Source organism: Oncorhynchus masou, chromosome 9 (genome assembly GCF_036934945.1).
Source record: "Oncorhynchus masou masou isolate Uvic2021 chromosome 9, UVic_Omas_1.1, whole genome shotgun sequence".
In the NCBI taxonomy this organism is placed as follows: Eukaryota; Metazoa; Chordata; class Actinopteri; order Salmoniformes; family Salmonidae; genus Oncorhynchus; species Oncorhynchus masou.
Genome location: NC_088220.1, coordinates 52,329,442 through 52,350,176, shown reverse-complemented (window position 1 = coordinate 52,350,176; position 20,735 = coordinate 52,329,442). Strand labels below are relative to the sequence as shown.

Here is a 20,735-nt window from a genome sequence, read left to right as displayed (position 1 = left end):
CTTGGAAAGCTCGTTTTTGAAGGAACGTTGTCCTAGATATTTTTTTCCCAGTATCTTCTAATGCAATGAATGCTATCAGCTTTTCAACTTCCATCTTGAGGAAGAAGTTGCTCATAGGGAAAGGAATTTGGACACCAGTGATGTTAAGTAACAAGAACAGCTACAGCTGGATTGTTGCGTCACTTGTTCTTGAAATGACAAACGGCAGAGTACCAAATTACATAGCCGCTTCTACTGACACGGTTCCCCCATACTTCTGCCTAACTACAGCCTCTGTCAGAGGCCTGTAATATTCTCAGCTGAAACAGGCCTAGAACTAGTGACTAGCAGCTGTGTGTGTTCCCTAGCATGTGCTCTGACTCATCCAGTGACTCACTGGATCACGTGACTCATCCAGGTGACCTACGCAATCCTGCTCCCTCCTCAGGGATGTTCAGCTGCCATTTTAAAATCCAAAAACCCTTCCAGCAGCTCACTCACTCACCTTATTAGTCCAGCCAATCTGTCACAGCTCGGCTGTTGCTACAAGTCTGGTGTGATGACTGGTTGCCCACGGCAGGTGTCTGACAGGGTGATTAGTCAAAGGGCCAATCCCTGGCTTCCCAGGGTGAGAGGTGACCTGTACTGGGAAGCAGGTGTGTCTGTGTAAATCACTGGGTACAGTAGTCACCTGAGGGCTGTCAATCATCATAGTGGGGATGGAGCCCTGGGCAGTTAGAACAGCTATGGGCCAATGCCAATGGCCAGACAAGGGTAATTAAGAGTAACATGAGCCTGCGCTCCTCGTCCATTTGCGGTCTCCTCTCCTCTGAGCCGGACAGTGCTAGCTGCTAGCAGTAACGAGGCTCATAGGTCCAGGCAGGGGCCAGAAATCACCTCAGCGTATATGTAGGTCACCGGCATGCGTGTGGCTTTGGCTGGGATCCGGCCTAATCTAAGGGCTTTTGCTCCAGTCAACCACTTTCATCTGTGGTGGAGATGGAGCGTGTGTTTGTAGCTCTCCACTCTGCGGCTGGTGGTTTAGGTTTAGCAAGGCTGGCTGGCTGCAGAGACGCTGGCTGTAGTCCTGTGATATTTCAACCAAGTGGAATGAATGATATTCTAACTGCGGGGGCCAGAGATTCCTCTCTTTAATCACCATTCCTGCTGTTCCTTTAGATCTCGCTCTGTACTTTGAGGTGCATATTAAAAAGCTATATCTAAGACCATATGGACCTGTTAGAGTAGTATTGTTGCATGGTGAAATATGGAGCCTTTCCTCTCCTTCAACGCCTGTCCTGTACAATTCTCCTACCCTCTTTCCTCCTTGATAAACGATTCAGCAGCTTCAGTGCGAGCAGGACAGTCGTTGAAACAATGAAAAACCATCTTAATGACTTCTGTTTGGCTTCCCTCCCCTGGCCTAGAATGGGACACAGGATTCTCTGGAAAATTTGACTGTTGCGTTTGAAAGGCTCTGCATGGCTAAAACGCCAGTCGCCCATCAAGACATCTGCAGACCCCCTATGGCTCAGCTTCCTGCTATCTTTCTGTTTCGGCCCAAGATGCACTGGAGTGGAGCATCATGGGATGGCATTTTGTTTCAGCTGTATCTGAACTACAGAATGTTCTGTAGAATCACTTAGAGTTTTTAGCTGTCTGCTGCAAATTCCGTCTGGTCGTCAGAGTCAGACTGGGTTGGATGCGTCAATGTGACCTGCTGGGCCTTCAACAGTAATGATGTGGGAAACGGTTCCACATGGCTGAAGTGTGTGATTACTATCAATGGAAAAAGTAGATGATTCTTGATATTGCAATAGTAAATCAAAGACGGGATTTGATCAAGGAGCATAGAATATGGCCATCATGTGGAGATAAAGTAGTCAGCTTCATTTATTGACAAAGCACGGTGACCCTTTGACATTCCATGACCCCCCAGCATGGGTATCCACTCCACTGTGTTTGCTGGCTCCTGGTTTGAAGAGAAAATGTGACTCAAGAATTTCTCACTGTGGCACCAAAGACTCACGTGAACGGCGCAAACATGACATTTCTGTTTATCTTCCCAGAACAAACCTTGTGCCCACGCAGACAGGAAAACACCTGGTCAGTCTGCTCCTTTTGAAAGCAGGGATGGTGTTTGTTTGTGTCAGGGTCAGATGTGCCTTTGGAATGTCTCATGCTTCCCCTCTTCTGCCCTTTCTCCCCACACTCTCGTTATGCGCTTAGTGGGTCTCTGGGCATGGCATGTGTTTGTGTTCAGTTGGGAGTGACTGAATGTGCATGTTGGGCTTGAGCGTCTAAGCACATACAGTGTTCACTACGACAAGAGTGTGCACTTTTGTTTGACAACAGCCTACTAAAGTGCACAGATGGACCTAAAAAATGTGGGTCTTTAGTATCATAGTGTTTCAATGAGCGTGGAGTTCTGTGCATGTGCAGACACAACAACAGTGGCTTGGCTCTAGATATCAAACAACTTATGTCTCAGAATGCGTGGTTTCTGTTACCCTTGAGCAAGATCCTTCATCAGCACTGCTAGAGCAGACCCCAGGTGTGGGAATGAATATTTGTAATACAATACAAATGTGGGTAAACTGCATGATATTGATTGGAATAAATAATGGCAATTTGGGAATATGAGGCAATTTAGTCTATGGGGCAATTTCAGATGTGTTCAAACTCTCATGTAGAATGAAAAGCTCATATGATAAACAATTAATTTTTATCAGAATTTGTTTGTTTTTTACACAGCTGTTTATTGGTCACTACCTTATTATATAGGAGTAAAGACAAGTACAGTAAAATGACAGAGTACTGTAAGTCAATACAAAACAGTGACTGCTGTTAGTACTGTGTAAGTACGGGTAGGCTATAAGAACAACTTAATGTTAAGTGTTCCTATAATGACAGTAGTCAAATGAATTCAAATGAATAAATTATACTGTTTTGATAGGCCAAGCCAACACTATACTTTTTTATTGTATCCAGATCATGTTTACTAGGTGAACCCCCACATGGTTTCCTGACGTGTCCAAGACAACCTTCTGTGTTGTTGGTAATTAAATACCTGTGCAGATGCCGGAGTACATGAGTTGACTGTGGGAGCCCCAGGCTATGAGTGAGGACTCGCATCGTTTCACCTAGTTTATGTTGCTATGTCTGAACCGTGACTGACTCACATCATATTAGGAGGATTTCGCAACTATAGGCTTTTTGTGTTTCAGGGGAAGATTAAAATATATATATATTTTTTTTTGTGATTTTTTTATTTTACATACTGTATATTAAGTAGACACTTAAATAATCTTAAACATAATCTTTCAGTTTAAAATGTTGATTTAGTGTTTATTTTGAAAGCATATGGATTTCACTCTTTTAAAATGATTTTGCCTTGTCTCACAACGAGACTTTTAATATTCTGTTATTTATTACATTTAGAAAAATTCTGATAATTTGAAAATAGGTAATGACCTGTTTACAAAAATACCATATAGATATTTGATGTGCATAAGCCGTTTGTTACTTTCTTTAAAAAAAATAGTGTCGTCTCACAGTATTGCGTCATGACCATCACTCTGAAAAAAATTATTAATTCACACACAAACTGGTAAGTGACTGAGGAGAACAAGGACATAACAAGGAGAGTGTATGATATTATATTTCCACGTATCAAATGACAGCGGATCATATTAACCAAGTAAACCTTACCACCTGGCAGTCAAATCCCAAAAGGGTGCAAATTGTCATTACAAACACTCATAACTAAAACAAAATGTGTCTGTAATGACGATTTCCAGGTTATTGCCATCAGAAAGTAGCAACTTTTTGTATAACTTTTGTATAAAATGGGTATACCCCTGCTCAATACTGCGTATCAAATGATACAGTATTTGACTGTCTTTATAGCAATCAGTGATATTGTAGATATCCATTTCCACCCACTAATGCAACTTAACATTTCCCTGTTATTACTGCCACACAGTCATTACCACCCAGGGCCGCCAGGGGGCCCCCAACCCCAAAAATGTTATAAAATACACTGCACTTTAATAACAAATGGGCCTCACAATGGGCCTCCGGATATCATCGTGGTATTTCTGTGCATTCAAATTGCCATCGATAAAATGTAAAAGTGTTCGTTGTCCGTAGTTTATGCCTGGCCATACCGTAACCCCACCGCCACCATGGGGCAGTCTGTTCACAACGTTGACATCAGCAAACCACTCGTCCACACGATGATGTATACATGGTCTGTGGTTGTGAGGCCGGGTTGGACGTACTACCAAATTCTCTAAAACTGCTTACGGTAGAGAAATTAACATTCAATTATCTGGTAACAGCTCTGGTGGACATTCCTGCAGTCAGCATGCCAATTGCACACTCCCTCAAACCTTGAGACATCTGTGACACTGCACATTTTAGAGTGGTATTTTATTGTCCCAAGCACAAGGTGCACCTGTGTAATGATCATGCTGTTTAATCAACTTCTTGATATGCCACACCTGTCCGGTGGATGGATTATCTTGGCAAAGCAGAAATCCTCACTAAAAGGGATGTAAACAAATTTGAGCACAAACTTTGAGAGAAAAGCTTTTTGTGCGTATGGAACATTTCTGGGATCTTTTATTTCAGATCATGAAACATGGGACCAACACTTTACATGTTTAATTTATATTGTTTTGTATCTGTGACCAACACATGCATGTCTGTATTTCCAGTCATGTGAAATCTATAGATTAGGGCCTAATTTATTTATTTCAATTGACTGATTTCCTCATATGAACTGTAACTCAGTAATATATATATATATATATATTGTGGGGGTCTCAACTTACTATTGAGAGTAGAAATAGTACAATAAACCATGTGCAATTTCAAAAGTTGGTTGTGCATCAGCAGTTTTTCTCTGGTTATGTCAGAAGTGTTGGTGCAAATGCTAGCTTGCCACAGGCCGGCGGCCCTGCTGATTTCTGCGACGTGAATAGACAGAAATCGCCAGTGTTGGGGAGTAGTGAACTACATGTAGTTCAGCTAGGAATTTAACTACATTTTGCAGTACCTTGGTGGTAGTTGAACTCAATTCAAATCTTGGTAGTGTTTTCAGTAGTTAAGTTCTTTTTTTTGCTATGTAGCAGTGGTAGTTAACTACTGGAACTTATTCAAGCCCATTCCCGCCACCCTGATAATTTTTAAATTTCAATACTATCACAACATTTTGGACACTAAGTCAAAATTTAGAGATACTAACTTGAAATTTTGAGATACAAACTTGAAATTTCCCAGGTAATTTTGAGATAGTAGAACGTACAGGATATGTTTCTTCATTTGTTGTAGCATTATGTGTCTATTTTCATCTAGCCACGTTGCAGAGATACGCACAGCAGGTAAACATGTGGCGAACTGCCATTTGCCTCAATACTTTTGATCAGATGGCAGTTGATCACACTGAAGCACAGATTAATTGTGCACAAGTTGCAAATCAGCCTAAACAACAGTACTTTGTCCCCATTTTCAATGATTTTGCATCAATATTTTGTATTAAACCTAATTTAAAAAAAGTGTTGGGGCATATGCCAGCTCGCCAGCCCCCACATAATGCCACAAATGAAGAAACATATCCTATAAATATATATCTCCACATTTCAAGTTAGTATCTAAAAATGTTGAGTTAGTATCGCAAATGTTTTTGTTAGCATCTCGAAATGTTGAGTTAGTATCTAAAAAAAAATGTAGATAACATCTCCAGATTTTTAGATATTATCGATCTTTTGTGTATTCGTGAGCGGAATGGGCTTCCATAGCCAGGAGTTTTTCCAGGACCTGATTTAAAAAAATGACCTGATTAGAAAACCACTGTCTATCAGTGTATCAGTGTTATATTGCTTGTCATGTGTTGTGTTTTTTTGGGGGGAATCCAGGAAGAGTAGCTGCTGCAAAAGCTAATGAGAATCCAATTAAACAAATAAACATATTATATTATAAGTAGCCTATTATATTAAAACACAACATTATAAAAACGTTTTACAGCTGATTTTTTACTATGTCATACCCTTCAACTAGGGCCCAGAGTTTTACCTGGTTCGGTTAGCCTACAAGATCAGGAAAATCTCTTGGCCCCAGAAAAACACTCCCCCGTCCCCTCCACCACTCTGGGATGCCACCTCTGAAACCAGCACACAATGTTACAAATTAAGAAACGTGTGATCTACTGTCGAACATTTTACATAATATCTTAAAATGCTGACGTAGTACGTACACATTTAGACTTATGTATCTCAAAATTTCGACTTAGTATATAAAAATGTTGTCTTGCGTATCTCTTAAAACTTTAAAAAAATGTTTTGATGGTGAGTATTTTTCTAATTTAGTGGAGATTTTGTTTTTGTTAAATAAATTATTTTTGTATTCTGCTGTATCAGGGGGTACTGCAGCACCCTTAGCATCCCTAATCCCCGCGGCTATGCACACAGGCCTACGATTCGACACTTACTATAATACTATTAGTGTATCTGTAATGTAGTACTGGCAATTAGAGACGTTCGCGACGCCTTTTCAAGGAGGAACGAACGGAAAACCATATATGTGGTTGAGTTTTCAGAGGCGGTGGGAAATCGGACTTTTCCTCGGCTCGGTGTACTTTGATCATACCCCTTCTCTTTCACTAGTGCTGGGTGATATATGTTGAAGAGACCTTGAGCTACATTGATGTGCCACATTTTCCCGGGATTGTCATACAATTGCGAACTCGGATGTGAAACCGTTACTTTATGGGGATGATCCATCAGGTGAAGCAGTGATTCAAGCCAAAGGGGATGGTTCTTGGCATCAAGCACCAAGCGAGGCTTGTGCCAAGAAGGGGGAAGACCAAGAATTGAAAGCGTTTAATTTCTCGTTTTTTGGAGCTCTTGTGTGCGGAAGACACTGAAATAAAACTGTTTTCCTTTTAGGGAAACGCGTTATCCACCCCAAAGCGTCCGGACTGTGTGATAAATCAACAACATAGCAGAGTGACAAAGTACAGGTTGAGTCAAAGGAGTTTATCGGGCTGCGGTTGGAAGAGGAACACTGATCAAGACAGCAGTACAGCGGCATAGGTTTTCATGTCTCCTCTCCACACACCTGTAAAGGTAAGTTTATGCTCTCTATAATAATGCATTATTAGATGATAATGCCACGTGATTTATTTAGTTTCACCACAGGATGACAACACCGCATGTTTAACACCGCTGGACAAACCTATGATAAAAATATGGTTTTGTTTTTAGTTTTTCTGTTTTATGTACATGTTATTAATAGCTATCCCCTCAATCTACGTACATTAATTAGGCTTAATGTTTCATGTTATTAATGGCACGTGTTTGTCTGCCACAAAGTGAATGGGGATAGCCTTTGTATAGCAGATACGACACAGACAGTATAGGGTGTTACTGATCATATACATGATTTACTGGTGTAATAATAACAAACTGTCTGAGCATGTCAAACAAAACTAATGTGACTGAATACCGGGCAGCCTCATTGAGTCATTAGTAGCATATTCTAATTAGTGCGTAAAGACACAGTTTAATAAAAAATACTTTTTTTGGCCACAGTAACATTTCTGTAGCTGTTCACCATAATCTACACCACAATTTCAAGTGTTTTAAATGAGTCTTTCTTTGCCGGTTTTGATTGCCTGCACCCCGCCCTTTTTGCCAAAACCGCACTTTAGCCTAGAGTACCGCAAGCAGGAAAATGTCCAAGATCTCACTCAGAGATGCTGAAACAATGTTCTCATTGCAGACTTTTGGGTCTGGTTTCATGGACAGAGATTAAACATATAGTCCTGGACTAAAAATAACTTTAAATGGAAATGATCTTTAAAGTCGCCCAGGAGGTGCCTTCTTGCTCGACAAACATGAAGTTCTCCAGCTGGAATCAAATGGAATGTCATCTATCCAGAGTGGACAAATAAAACATCTCATGATCCCTTACGATTTTAATTAAAGCCATGAAGACTCTATTAAATGACTAGAGGGGCTATGTCATAATCCCTCACAATGCCATAATGGGGCAAATATGGCAGCCATCTAATTGCAAATGAATGACAGTAGAGGCATAGGGGATATGCATTTCCTGCTTTTACTTATGCAGAAAAATTAAAGTAAGGCATGTGATGTATCAGAATTGGGTGTAATAGAATTATAGTCAATCTAAAATATTGTCATTTACAGTTGAAGTCGGAAGTTTACATACACTTAGGTTGGAGTCATTAAGATTTGTTTTTCAACCACTCCACAAATATATTGTTAACACACTATAGTTTTGGCAAGTCGGTTAGGACATCTACTTTGTGCATGACACAAGTAATTTTTCCAACAATTGTTTACAGACAGATTATTTCACTTATAATTCACTGTATCACAATTCCAGTGGGTCAGAAGTTTACATACACTAAGTTGACTGTGCCTTTAAACAGCTTGAGAAACTCCAGAAACTTTTTAAACAGCTTGAGAAACTCCAGAAAATGATGTCATGGCGTTAGAAGCTTCTAATAGGCAAATGGACATCATTTGAGTCAATTGGAGGTGTCCCTGTGGATGTATTTCAAGGCCTACCTTCAAACTCAGTGCCACTGCTTGACATCATGGGAAAATCAAAAGAAATCAACCAAGACCTCAGAAAAAAATGGTAGACCTCCACAAGTCTGGTTCATCATTGGGAGCAATTTCCAAACGCCTGAAGGTACCACGTTCATCTGTACAAACAATAGCATGCAAGTATAAACACCATGGGACCACGCAGCCGTCATACTGCTCAGGAAGGAGACCTGTTCTGTCTCCTAGAGATGAACGTACTTTGGTGCGAAAAGTGCAAATCAATCCCAGAACAACAGCAAAGGACCTTGTGAAGATGCTGTAGGAAACAGGTACAAAAGTATCTATATCCACAATAAAACACTTTCTATATCGACATAACCTGAAACGCCGCTCAGCAAGGAAAAAGCCACTGCTCAAAAACTGCCATAAAAAAGCCAGACGACGGTTTGCAACTGCACATGGGGACAAAGATTGTACTTTTTAGAGAAATATCCTCTGGTCTGATGAAACAAAAATAGAACTGTTTGGCCATAATGACCATGGTTATGTTTGGAGGAAAAAGGGGGAGGCATGCAAGCTGAAAAACATCATCCCAACCATGTAGCACGTTGGTGGCAGCATCATGTTGTGGGGGTGCTTTGCTGCAGGAGGGACTGGTGCACTTCACAAAATAGATGGCATCATGAGGATGGAAAATTATGTGGATATATTGAAGCAACATCTCAAGACATCAGTCATGAAGTTGAAGCTTGGTCGCAAATAGGTCTTCGAAATGACCCCAAGCATACTTCCAAAGTTGTGGCAAAATGGCTTAAGGACCACACAGTCAAGGTATTGGAATGGCCATCATAAAGCCTTGACCTCAATCCCATATAAAATTTGTGGGCAGAACTGAAAAAGTGTGTGCGAGAAAAGAGGTCTACAAACCTGACTCAGTTACACCAGCTCTGTCAGGAGGAATGGGCCAAAATTCACCCAACTTATTGTGGGAAGCTTGTGGAAGGTTACCCAAAATGTTTGACCCAGGTTAAACTATTTAAAAGCAATGCTACCAAATACTAATTGAGTGTATGTAAACTTCTGACCCACTGGGAATGTGATTAAATAAATAAAAGCTGAAAGAAATCCTTCTCCCTACTATTATTCTGACATTTCACATTTTTAAAATAAAGTGTTGATCCTAACTGACCAAAGACAGGGAATTTTTACGATGATTAAATGTCAGGAATTGTGAAAAACTGAGTTTAAATGTATTTGGCTAAGGTGTATGTAAACTTCCCACTTCAACTGTAATTATAAATACAATTTATACCGTTTTTTCTTTAAAAAACAAACACATTTACAGTATAAATAGCCTCTACAATATATTTATAGTATGGCATTGCGGGTACTTGTTTCTGATTGAATTCAATGGCTATAGTTCATTCCTATTGTACATGTTCAATGTTGGAACATGCTTTCAAAAACATTATTGGCATTGTTGTATTCGATTTTCATAATTGTGAGCTAGGACTGATAGTTTGGTTAGCTAAACAAGCAAGTCTGTTTGTTTGGTTACCCAGGCAACTACTGTAGCTATCTAGTAAACTCGCCATCTACTTCAGTGGATGTTGAACACATTTCTACCAGCAAATAAACACATTTCTAGCGTTGACATGTGTTCAATTATGGCAGTGATATAAAAGGGATAATCAACTTGGCGCTCTATCTGTTCTCTGGAAAATAATGCAACTCCTTGGAAGATTAGTTCCAAAGCCGCTAGCAAGTGGTTGAACACACCTTCCATGTCGTTCATTATTTTGCATAGAGTGCATGGCCCCTAGTTGATTATCCCTTACGTAAACAGACCGTAAATGTCTCAGATTTTGTTTTCTCGGAAAGTTGTGAGTCCTATTATATGATACAATATCATTACTTGTTACATTTACAACTTCTCTAAGTCCTATCGTAACTGAATCGAGTCAGTGTATGGCTGTCGAGATTGACTGCGTTGTTTGAATAGAGTGTTGGCGTATTGGCAGTTCATTTGAAAAAATATATGGAATCATTCCTCTAAAACTGACAGGCTAGCTAGATAACACATATACAGTGCAGACATTTTTTCACTTTCATTGTTTTACACAATATCTTCTCACAGCACTGGCAAACCAACTCCCTGACCAAGATGGCTGACCTTTGGACCATGATAAGAAGGTTCATGCCCATTCTAGTATTCCCATTCGAGTATTCTAGTATTCCTAATTCTGTGATTGAACACCCCTTATTAGTCATGGGAGAGATCCCTATCATGGCAGAGAGTGAAGTCTGAATAAGTGTAGTAATACTATAATCTGAAACAACCACAGTCATATTTATAGTCATCCAGGATGAATTCATCTCAGCCAGGTTTTAAGCAGGGAATCAACTGGTTGGAGCTATTTTCAGGGGAACATCCCTCCTTCAATGTCACTCACTGCCAATATAAACGGGCAAGATTTCCCCTGCAAACATGTTGTGTGTGTATATGCACCTATTCAATAGCAAACACAGATTATTCACTGGCACTGGACTGAACTGAATTAGAATTCCTTGTCTTCTTTGACAAGCCTTCTGAAGATCATTGTTGGAGGATTTCCAGACGTGCAATTCCTAATTATCGTTTGTGAATCCCTCCAACACAAAAGTTTTTCACAACTGTGTTTTTTCTGTCTCTTACTTACAATACATTTGGAAAGTTTTCAGACCCCTTGACTTCTTGCACATTTTGTTACGTTACCACCTTATTCTAAAATTGATTAAATTGTTTCGTTTTTTACTGATCAATCTACACACAATACCCCATAATGAAAAAGCAAAAACATGTTTTTATATGTTTTTGAAAATTTATTTAAAAAAAAAAATATATATATATAAATATATCACATTAACATAAATATTCAGACCCTTTACCCAGTACTTTGTTAAAGCACCTTTGGCAGCGATTACAGCCTCAAGTTTTCTTACGCTACAAGCTTGGCACACCTGTATTTTGGGAGTGTCTCCCATTCAAGCTCTGTCAGGTTGGATGGAGAGCATAGCTGCACAGCTATTTTCGGGTCTCTCCAGAGATGTTAGATCGGGTTCAGGTCCGGGCACTGGCTGGGCCACTCAAGGACATTCAGAGACTTGTCCCGAAACCACTCCTGCGTTGCCTTGGCTGTGTTCTTAGGGTCATTGTCCTGTTGGAAGATGAACCTTCGCCCCAGTCTGGGGTCCTGAGCACTCTGGAGCAGGTTTTCATCAAGGATCTTTCTGTACTTTGCTCCGTTCATCTTTCCCTCGACCCTGACTAGTCTACCAGTTCCTGATGTTAAAAACCATCCCCACAGCATGATGCTGCCAGCACCATGCTACACCATAGGCATGGTGCCAGGTTTCCTCCAGACGTGACACTTAACATTAAGACCAAAAATTTAAATCTTGGTTTCATCAGAGCAGAGAATCTTGTTTTTCATGGTCTGGGAGTCTTTTAGGTCTTTTAACTCCAACCAGGCTGTCATGCCTTTTACTGATGAGTGGCTTCTGTCTGGCCACTCTACCATAAAGGCCTGATTAGTGCAGTGCTGCAGAGATGGTTGTCCTTCTGGAAGGTTCTCCCATCTCCACAGAGGAACTCTGGAGTTCTGTTAGAGTGACCATCGGGTTCTTGGTCAACACCCTGACCAAGGCCCTTCTCCCCCGATTGCTCAGTTTGGCCTGGCTGCCAGCTCAAGGAAGAGCCTTGGTGGTTCCAAACTCAGCCCAATAAGAATGATGGAGGCCACTGTGTCCTTGGGGACCTTCAATGCTGCATACATTTTTGGTACCCATCCCCAGATCTGTGAGGGGCGGCAGGGTAGCCTAGTGGTTAGAGCGTTGGACTAGTAACCGGAAGTGTTGCAAGTTCAAATCCCGAGCTGACAAGGTACAAATCTGTCATTCTGCCCCTGAACAGGCAGTTAACCCACTGTTCCTATGCCGTCATTGAAAATAAGAATTTGTTCTTAACTGACTTGCCTAGTTAAATAAAATAAAATAAATTCAACACAATCCTGTCTTGGAGCTCTACGGACAATTCCTTTTGACCTCATGGCTTGGTTTGTGCTCTGACATTCACTGTCAACTGTGGGACCTTATAGAGACAGGTGTGTGCCTTTCCAAATCATGTCCAATCAATTGAATTTACCACAGGTGGACTCCAAGTTGTAGAAACATCTCAAGGATGATCCATTTTTTTTTTTTTTTTAAATTCTACCTTAATTCTACTAGGCAAGTCAGTTAAGAACAAATTCTTATTTTCAATGATGGCCTAGGAACAGTGGGTAAACTGCCTGTTCAGGGGCAGAACGACAGATTTGTACCTTGTCAGCTCGGGGGTTTGAACTTGCAACCTTTCGGTAGAAACAGGATGCACCTCAGCTCAATTTCGAGTCTCATAGCAAAGAGTTTGAATACTTATGTAAAAAGGTATTTCTCTTTTCTATTTTTAATACATTTTGCAAAAATTTCAAAAAGACTGTTTTCGCTTTGTCATTATGGGGTATTGTTTGTAGATTGATGAGGACATTTTAAAAAAATTAAACCATTTTAGAATAAGGCTGTAACGTAACAAGATGTGGATAAAGGAAAGGGGTCTGAATACTTTCCTATTGCACTGTATTTTGAACATGGCCGTGTAGCGTGACCTTATACATAACCTTAGAGCTGGACTGAAGCTGGAGTCTTGGGGGAGAAAGGGTATTGTTTGGCTTTTTGGACAATATCAAATGGAAGAATGGGAAATAGGAATTGGCCATGGAATCTGAACGGAGCAACAGGATGCGACCCAAACCCTCCCTCTCCCTCTCTGGGTGTTCAGGCCGCTGCAGTCTGGAGCTAAAATGCCAATAAGTCCTGTTTGCTTTGAAAGCTGGCATTCCGTTCCTTTCTCAGCCCAGTTCCATCCTTTTTGTAATAGAAACATACCCCTCTCTTTCAGCAACTTGTCCTCTCTTCGTTCCCCCTAACCCCCTAACTTCAGGAGTGTGAACCCCCTTCCTCCAAATGCTCAGAGGGAATAGGCTTAATCCCCATTTCCCCCTGAAGGAATTTGGACTGATGAGCTTCCCAGCTCTGTGCAAATGGGTCCCCCAGCAGAAGTAAAGAGAGAGCCAGCCAATACCAGCAGGGCACATTTGAATATACAGCACAGCCAGAAACCTGCACACAACAATGCAGTCTTGGCTTTGGTCTCTAGATTTTTATTAGATCAGTGATGTATGGAGACAGAAGTACAGTATGTGTATGTGTCTCATTGGTCTATGTGGGTTTACCTGCCTATGATGAAAGTATGTTCTTTGAACGGGATACTCAGAATGAGCTCTAGCGGCGACAGTGAGAGAACGGGATACTCAGAATGAGCTCTAGCGGCGACAGTGAGAGAACGGGATACTCAGAATGAGCTCTAGCGGCGACAGTGAGAGAACGGGATACTCAGAATGAGCTCTAGCGGCGACAGTGAGAGAACGGGATACTCAGAATGAGCTCTAGCGGCGACAGTGAGACAACGGGACACTCAGAATGAGCTCTAGCGGCGACAGTGAGAGAACGGGATACTCAGAATGAGCTCTAGCGGCGACAGTGAGAGAACGGGACACTCAGAATGAGCTCTAGCGGCGACAGTGAGACAACGGGACACTCAGAATGAGCTCTAGCAGGGACAGTGAGAGAACGGGATACTCAGAATGAGCTCTAGCGGCGACAGTGAGACAACGGGACACTCAGAATGAGCTCTAGCGGCGACAGTGAGAGAACGGGACACTCAGAATGAGCTCTAGAGGCGACAGTGAGAGAACGGGATACTCAGAATGAGCTCTAGCAGCGACAGTGAGAGAACGGGACACTCAGAATGAGCTCTAGCGGCGACAGTGAGAGAACGGGATACTCAGAATGAGCTCTAGCGGCGACAGTGAGAGAACGGGACACTCAGAATGAGCTCTAGTGGCGACAGTGAGAGAACGGGATACTAAGAATGAGCTCTAGCGGCGACAGTGAGAGAACGGGACACTCAGAATGAGCTCTAGTGGCGACAGTGAGAGAACGGGACACTCAGAATGAGCTCTAGCGGCGACAGTGAGAGAACGGGATACTAAGAATGAGCTCTAGCGGCGACAGTGAGAGAACGGGACACTCAGAATGAGCTCTAGCGGCGACAGTGGGAGAACGGGATACTAAGAATGAGCTCTAGCGGCGACAGTGAGAGAACGGGATACTCAGAATGAGCTCTAGCGGTGACAGTGAGAGAACGGGACATTCAGAATGAGCTCTAGCGGCGACAGTGAGAGAACGGGATACTCAGAATGAGCTCTAGCGGCGACAGTGAGAGAACGGGACACTCAGAATGAGCTCTAGCGGCGACAGTGAGAGAACGGGACACTCAGAATGAGCTCTAGCGGCGACAGTGAGAGAACGGGATACTAAGAATGAGCTCTAGCGGCGAGTGTGAGACAACGGGACACTCAGAATGAGCTCTAGCGGCGACAGTGAGAGAACGGGACACTCAGAATGAGCTCTAGCGGCGACAGTGAGAGAACGGAATACTCAGAATGAGCTCTAGCGGCGAGTGTGAGACAACGGGACACTCAGAATGAGCTCTAGCGGCGACAGTGAGAGAACGGGACACTCAGTATGAGCTCTAGCGGCGACAGTGAGAGAACGGGATACTCAGAATGAGCTCTAGCGGCGAGTGTGAGACAACGGGACACTCAGAATGAGCTCTAGCGGCGACAGTGAGAGAACGGGACACTCAGTATGAGCTCTAGCGGCGACAGTGAGAGAACGGGATACTCAGAATGAGCTCTAGCGGCGACAGTGAGACAACGGGACACTCAGAATGAGCTCTAGCGGCGACAGTGAGAGAACGGGACACTCAGTATGAGCTCTAGCGGCAACAGTGAGAGAATGGGATACTCAGAATGAGCTCTAGTGGCGACATTGAGAGAACGGGATACCACAAAATGACAGACCTCACAGTTCACTCAGTGGCCAGGAAGCTTTTTAAAGGGCTGTCTGGTTCGAAGATGTGATAAGAAAAAGAGACCGAGAGAGAAAGAGAGAGGGGTGGGGGGAGAGAGAGAGTGATGTGTTCACTGTGATTTGATAAGCTGTTTAGTTTTTTCTTAGAGGCAGCTGTGTGTGGTTATGTGATTTTATTCCCATGTACAGGTGTGTATATTGTGGGTGTGTGTGGCTGTGAATGTGTTCCTCTGTCTGTCAGGTGACTCAGGACCAGACTGTCTCTTGGGAGTGTTTTCCATGAGTCATCAATCCCTCCTCTCCCTCTCATGCACACACATACATGTGTCTCTTCCCATGGGTCCAAGGCCCCTACTATTTCCTTGCAACGCCTTCATTGTAAATACCCCGTCTCCCCATCCACAGTACTCCAACTTTCAGCCCCATCTCCCTCCCAATACCTCTTCATCTCACTCCAAATACCTCTTCATCTCACTCCAAATACCTCTTCATCTCCCTCCCAATACCTCTTCATCTCCCTCCCAATACCTCTTCATCTCCCTCCCAATACCTCTTCATCTCACTCCAAATACCTCTTCATCTCACTCCAAATACCTCTTCATCTCCCTCCCAATACCTCTTCATCTCCCTCCCAATACCTCTTCATCTCACTCCAAATACCTCTTCATCTCACTCCAAATACCTCTTCATCTCCCTCCCAATACCTCTTCATCTCCCTCCCAATACCTCTTCATCTCCCTCCCAATACCTCTTCATCTCACTCCAAATACCTCTTCATCTCACTCCAAATACCTCTTCATCTCCCTCCCAATACCTCTTCATCTCCCTCCCAATACCTCTTCATCTCACTCCAAATACCTCTTCATCTCCCCCCAATACCATCTCTCCCTCCCTGACTCCATGCACAATGTATGACACCTCTCCACCTTTCCTGGCACCTCTGTGCCCACTAACCCCCCACCCTTCTGTCTATGGTAAAGTGCTAAAACAGAATACTGTGCTGTCACCTCCTACAGTACAATACAGTGACAGACAGACAGACAGACAGACAGACAGACAGACAGACAGACAGACAGACAGACAGACAGACAGACAGACAGACAGACAGACAGACAGACAGACAGACAGACAGACAGACAGACAGACAGACAGACAGACAGACAGACAGACAGACAGTACATCTCAGCATCTATAATTAGTCCCGTGCATGCACGAAGAGAAATGGAATTTCCCTCCTGGCGTGTTTGTTTGACTGCCTCTTGGATCCTAGTGCCTTCCCCATTGCCTTTCTTTATGGCCCCATTCTTTACTCCAGCCGATGACACATTGATAGAGGTCCAGAGACTTTGGATGTTACAGCTTTCCCGGGCCAATTTGATGGATTTACTTCCTCCCTTATGGAAGCTCTTTAGGGGATTGATGGCCTTTGTGCGCAATCATGACACATCCCAGAAAGGAACAGAACACAGGATCATTTTGGTCTCTCGTCTCTGATTGCTGACGTCACAAGGTCGATGTCAAATGCCCCACCCATGCCAGGTAGTGTCACAGTTACACCTACTTTTCCCCCGGTGACATCGCCACATTGTTTACTTGGTAATTGCTCACATGTAGCATATTACTGAAGAACACAGCTGCTATTTTGTTGGAGCGGCTGCTTGACGTAGTTAACCAGAAGTGCAACTTCTCAGTTTTGGACAGAGGAGCCTCTGAGAGTTGTAAAGCGGGCCTACATAGGCCAACAGATGTTGATTCAACCCAGCTCAAAATAGAAAGCCTGTCCATCACACCCAATTTCAAATCTTCTCAAATCACATTTAGTGTTCGTCATTGGCCATAGCAGCACGACTGTCTCCATCTGCTTCAAATAGCTTCAGGTGACCAGTCCAGATCATAAATAAATTGTCTGCTATGAAATGGCACATATTACATCTTTATATTTAGATAACCTTTAAACCAATGAGCTTTTAACCCTTAATCCTAAGAGCCACCGGGTCTCCTGTAATCCACCATGACTCAACCAAACTCAATGTATTATCCCCTACTGGTCAGCTGCTAGACAGAGAATATTGTCTCTGACTAGAATTCTGAGGGTCATGTTGATTTAGTGGTTGAGACGACTGAGTGTTCAGCTCATTAATTGAGCCCCCGAGATAACAAAATAACAACTGCTGCACGGCAGACCACACATACTGTGTTCCCTACATTCAGTAGCCTAAACACCGCCACGGGACCAGACCTCTTTAAACTATTGCTCTTACCTCTCTTGACCAAACACTTTCAGTTTATTGTATGTGCCTGTGTGTATATTTCTGGGGGCGAATGTATGAGTCTGTGTATGTGTGTTAGTGTGTGTTCCGCGTGCCGCCCCCCTACCCAGCGTTTTCCATTATGATCAGGGGCTTGTCCAGCCCTCCCTCCCCACTCCCTCCCTCACACAAAAGAAGCCCTTTGTTGTCTGAGAGAATAAGGAGGTGGCAGGAGAGAAGAGTCTGGGCTGTGGCCCACTGAATGGGCTGCTGGGCCTCTCTGACCCTGAGGGAACATGAATGTCAGCTGGTCCTCTGACAATGGCCACTGCCCGCCCTGCCTTTGGATGGACAATGGAGTAGCCTCCCTGTCGCTGACGCACGCCCCCGTTGTTGTGGTCCCCAGCGATCATCGTCCCTCCCTCTCTCTCTGTATTTATTTATGTTTTTGTAGCACCCGCCCCATCCACCCTACCACTAAACCTGACCCCCTCTGTGACCGTGTTAACTGTTGAACATCCCAAGGTTGTCCCCCCCCACACCACACACATACTGTATGTTCAAGAGTACTGTGTGTGTGTGTGTGGGTGTGTGTGTGTGTGTGTGTGTGTGTGTGTGTGTGTGTGTGTGTGTGTGTGTGTGTGTGTGTGTGTGTGTGTGTGTGCGGGTGCGGGTGTGTGGGTGGGTGGGTGGGTGGGTGGGTGCGTGCGTCTCTGTGTCTGCATTCAGTTGTTCAGTAGTTTGACCGCTTCTCTCTCGTCGTATCCTTGACACAGATTGCAGGGAAGTTTGATGAGGTCACTCTGTATGTTTTTGAGAGATGTTTGGATTGTGGCATAAATTATCTCAAGTTAGTAGAGCTATAAGCTGTCAGCTCATATGGTAGAGCTGAGGAACCTATGGCAGTGGATGAACCGCACACGCTTCAGAATATATACATATTTTTTTAGTAAAAGCAGCTGATCAGTTTTAGAGATTTAAAACAGTTAAATGTTTGTTTTATTGTTTCTCCTCACTTAGCTAGTAAAATTAGCTAGCTAGCTTGCTGGATAGCCAATAACTGTTATTTAAATCTGTTTGGAATCCTATCTTGCGTCATGCCTATGATTTTGAGATAGGACCAGTCAGCCGGCCAGACGGGACCGACCGGATGGAATTGTTCATAGAAATCAGGCAATTGTTTATTATCATGCAATTGGTAATAGGAATCAAAAGTGTAAAGTAATGGCTCGACTGACATCTGCATTGTTCTGTGGATTGGATCAAAGAGTTCAGCAGCATAACAGACACTTGATCAATGAGTTCAACAGCACAACAGACACTTGATGGACTACAGGAAAAGGCGGGCCGAACAGGCCCCCATTAATAACATTGAGGGGCTGTAATGGAGCGGGTCAAGAGTTTTCAAGTTCCTTGGTGTCCACATCACCAACAAACTATCATGGTCCAAACACACCAAGACAGTCGTGAAGTGGACACGACAACACCTTTTGCCCCTCAGGAGACTGAAAAGATTTGGCATGGGTCCTCAAAACATTCTACAGCTGCACCATTGAGAGCGTGACTGGTTGCATCACCGCCTGGTATGGCAACTGCCTGACATCTGACCGTAAGGCGTTACAGAGGGTAGTGTGTACGGCCCAAGCTGGGGCCAAGCTTCCTGCCATCCAGGACCTATGTAATAGGCGGTGTCAGAGGAAAGCCCAAAAATTGTCAGAGACTCCAGTCACCCAAGTCATAGACTGTTCTCTCTGCTGTCGCACGGCAAGCGCTACCGGAGCGCCAAGTCTCGGATCAAAAGGCTCCTTAACAGGTTCTACCCACAAGCTATAAGACTGCTGAACAATTAATAAAATGGCTACCGAACTATCTACATTGACAAAACCCCCTCCATTTGTTTTGTACACTGCTGCTACTCGCTGTTTATTATCTATGCAGAGTTACTTCACCCCTACCTACATGTACAAATGACCTTGACTAACCTGTCCCCCTGCACACTGACTCGGTACCGGTACCCCATGTATATAGCCTCCACACTGACTCGGTACCGGTACCCCATGTATATAGCCTCCACACTGACTCGGTACCGGTACCCCATGTATATAGCCTCCACACTGACTCGGTACCGGTACCCCATGTATTTAGCCTCCACACTGACTCGGTACCGGTACCCCATGTATATAGCCTCCACACTGACTCGGTACCGGTACCCCATGTATATAGCCTCCACACTGACTCGGTACCGGTACCCCATGTATTTAGCCTCCACACTGACTCGGTACCGGTACCCCATGTATATAGCCTCCACACTGACTCGGTACCGGTACCCCATGTATTAAGCCTCGTTATTGTTATTTTATTGTGTTATTTTTTTAAATTATTTGGTAAATATTTTCTTAACTCTTCTTGAACTGCTCTGTTGGTTAAGGGCTCTTTGAACACTTGATCAATGAGTTCAACAGCACAACAGACACTTGATCAATAAGTTCAACAGCACAACAGACACTTGATCAATGAGTTCAACAGCATAACAGACACTTGATCAAAGAGTTAGAATAATGAAGTGCAGAGCATGATGGTTAAGCTGACTTCAGAAGATTCACTTCAGAGTAGATGTCGGGAATTAGAACACAAAGTGATTTTTGTTGGATTTTAATCATAGACTCTTGGTGGTTTTTCCCAGTCATACAACCTTTTGTTTTAACTAGGAATATAGCTTCGTAATCCCCTTAATCCATTTTATTATGGCCTTAATGAGCCACATTATGGTTTGTTTTTTAATAACTGTTTTATGGAAGAGGAACACATCCGTTGATAAAACTACATCACTATAGAAAAGTACAGGCTGAGCCTGAACTAAGTTAAAAATATACAACTCAAGCCTGTAGTCAGTGAAAAATGCACATCTAGTGCA

The 20,735-nt window shown here is 43.1% G+C and overlaps 1 protein-coding gene across 1 annotated transcript in view; it reads left to right on the top strand.

Moving 5' to 3' along the window:
* Positions 1-6,610: 6,610 nt before the first annotated feature.
* Positions 6,611-20,735, top strand: part of plekhg2 (pleckstrin homology domain containing, family G (with RhoGef domain) member 2) — a 46,486-nt gene continuing 32,361 nt past the window's right edge. Inside the window, 1 exon segment of the mRNA XM_064974361.1 lies at positions 6,611-7,109. The gene's annotated coding sequence lies outside the window, so the exon portion shown is untranslated.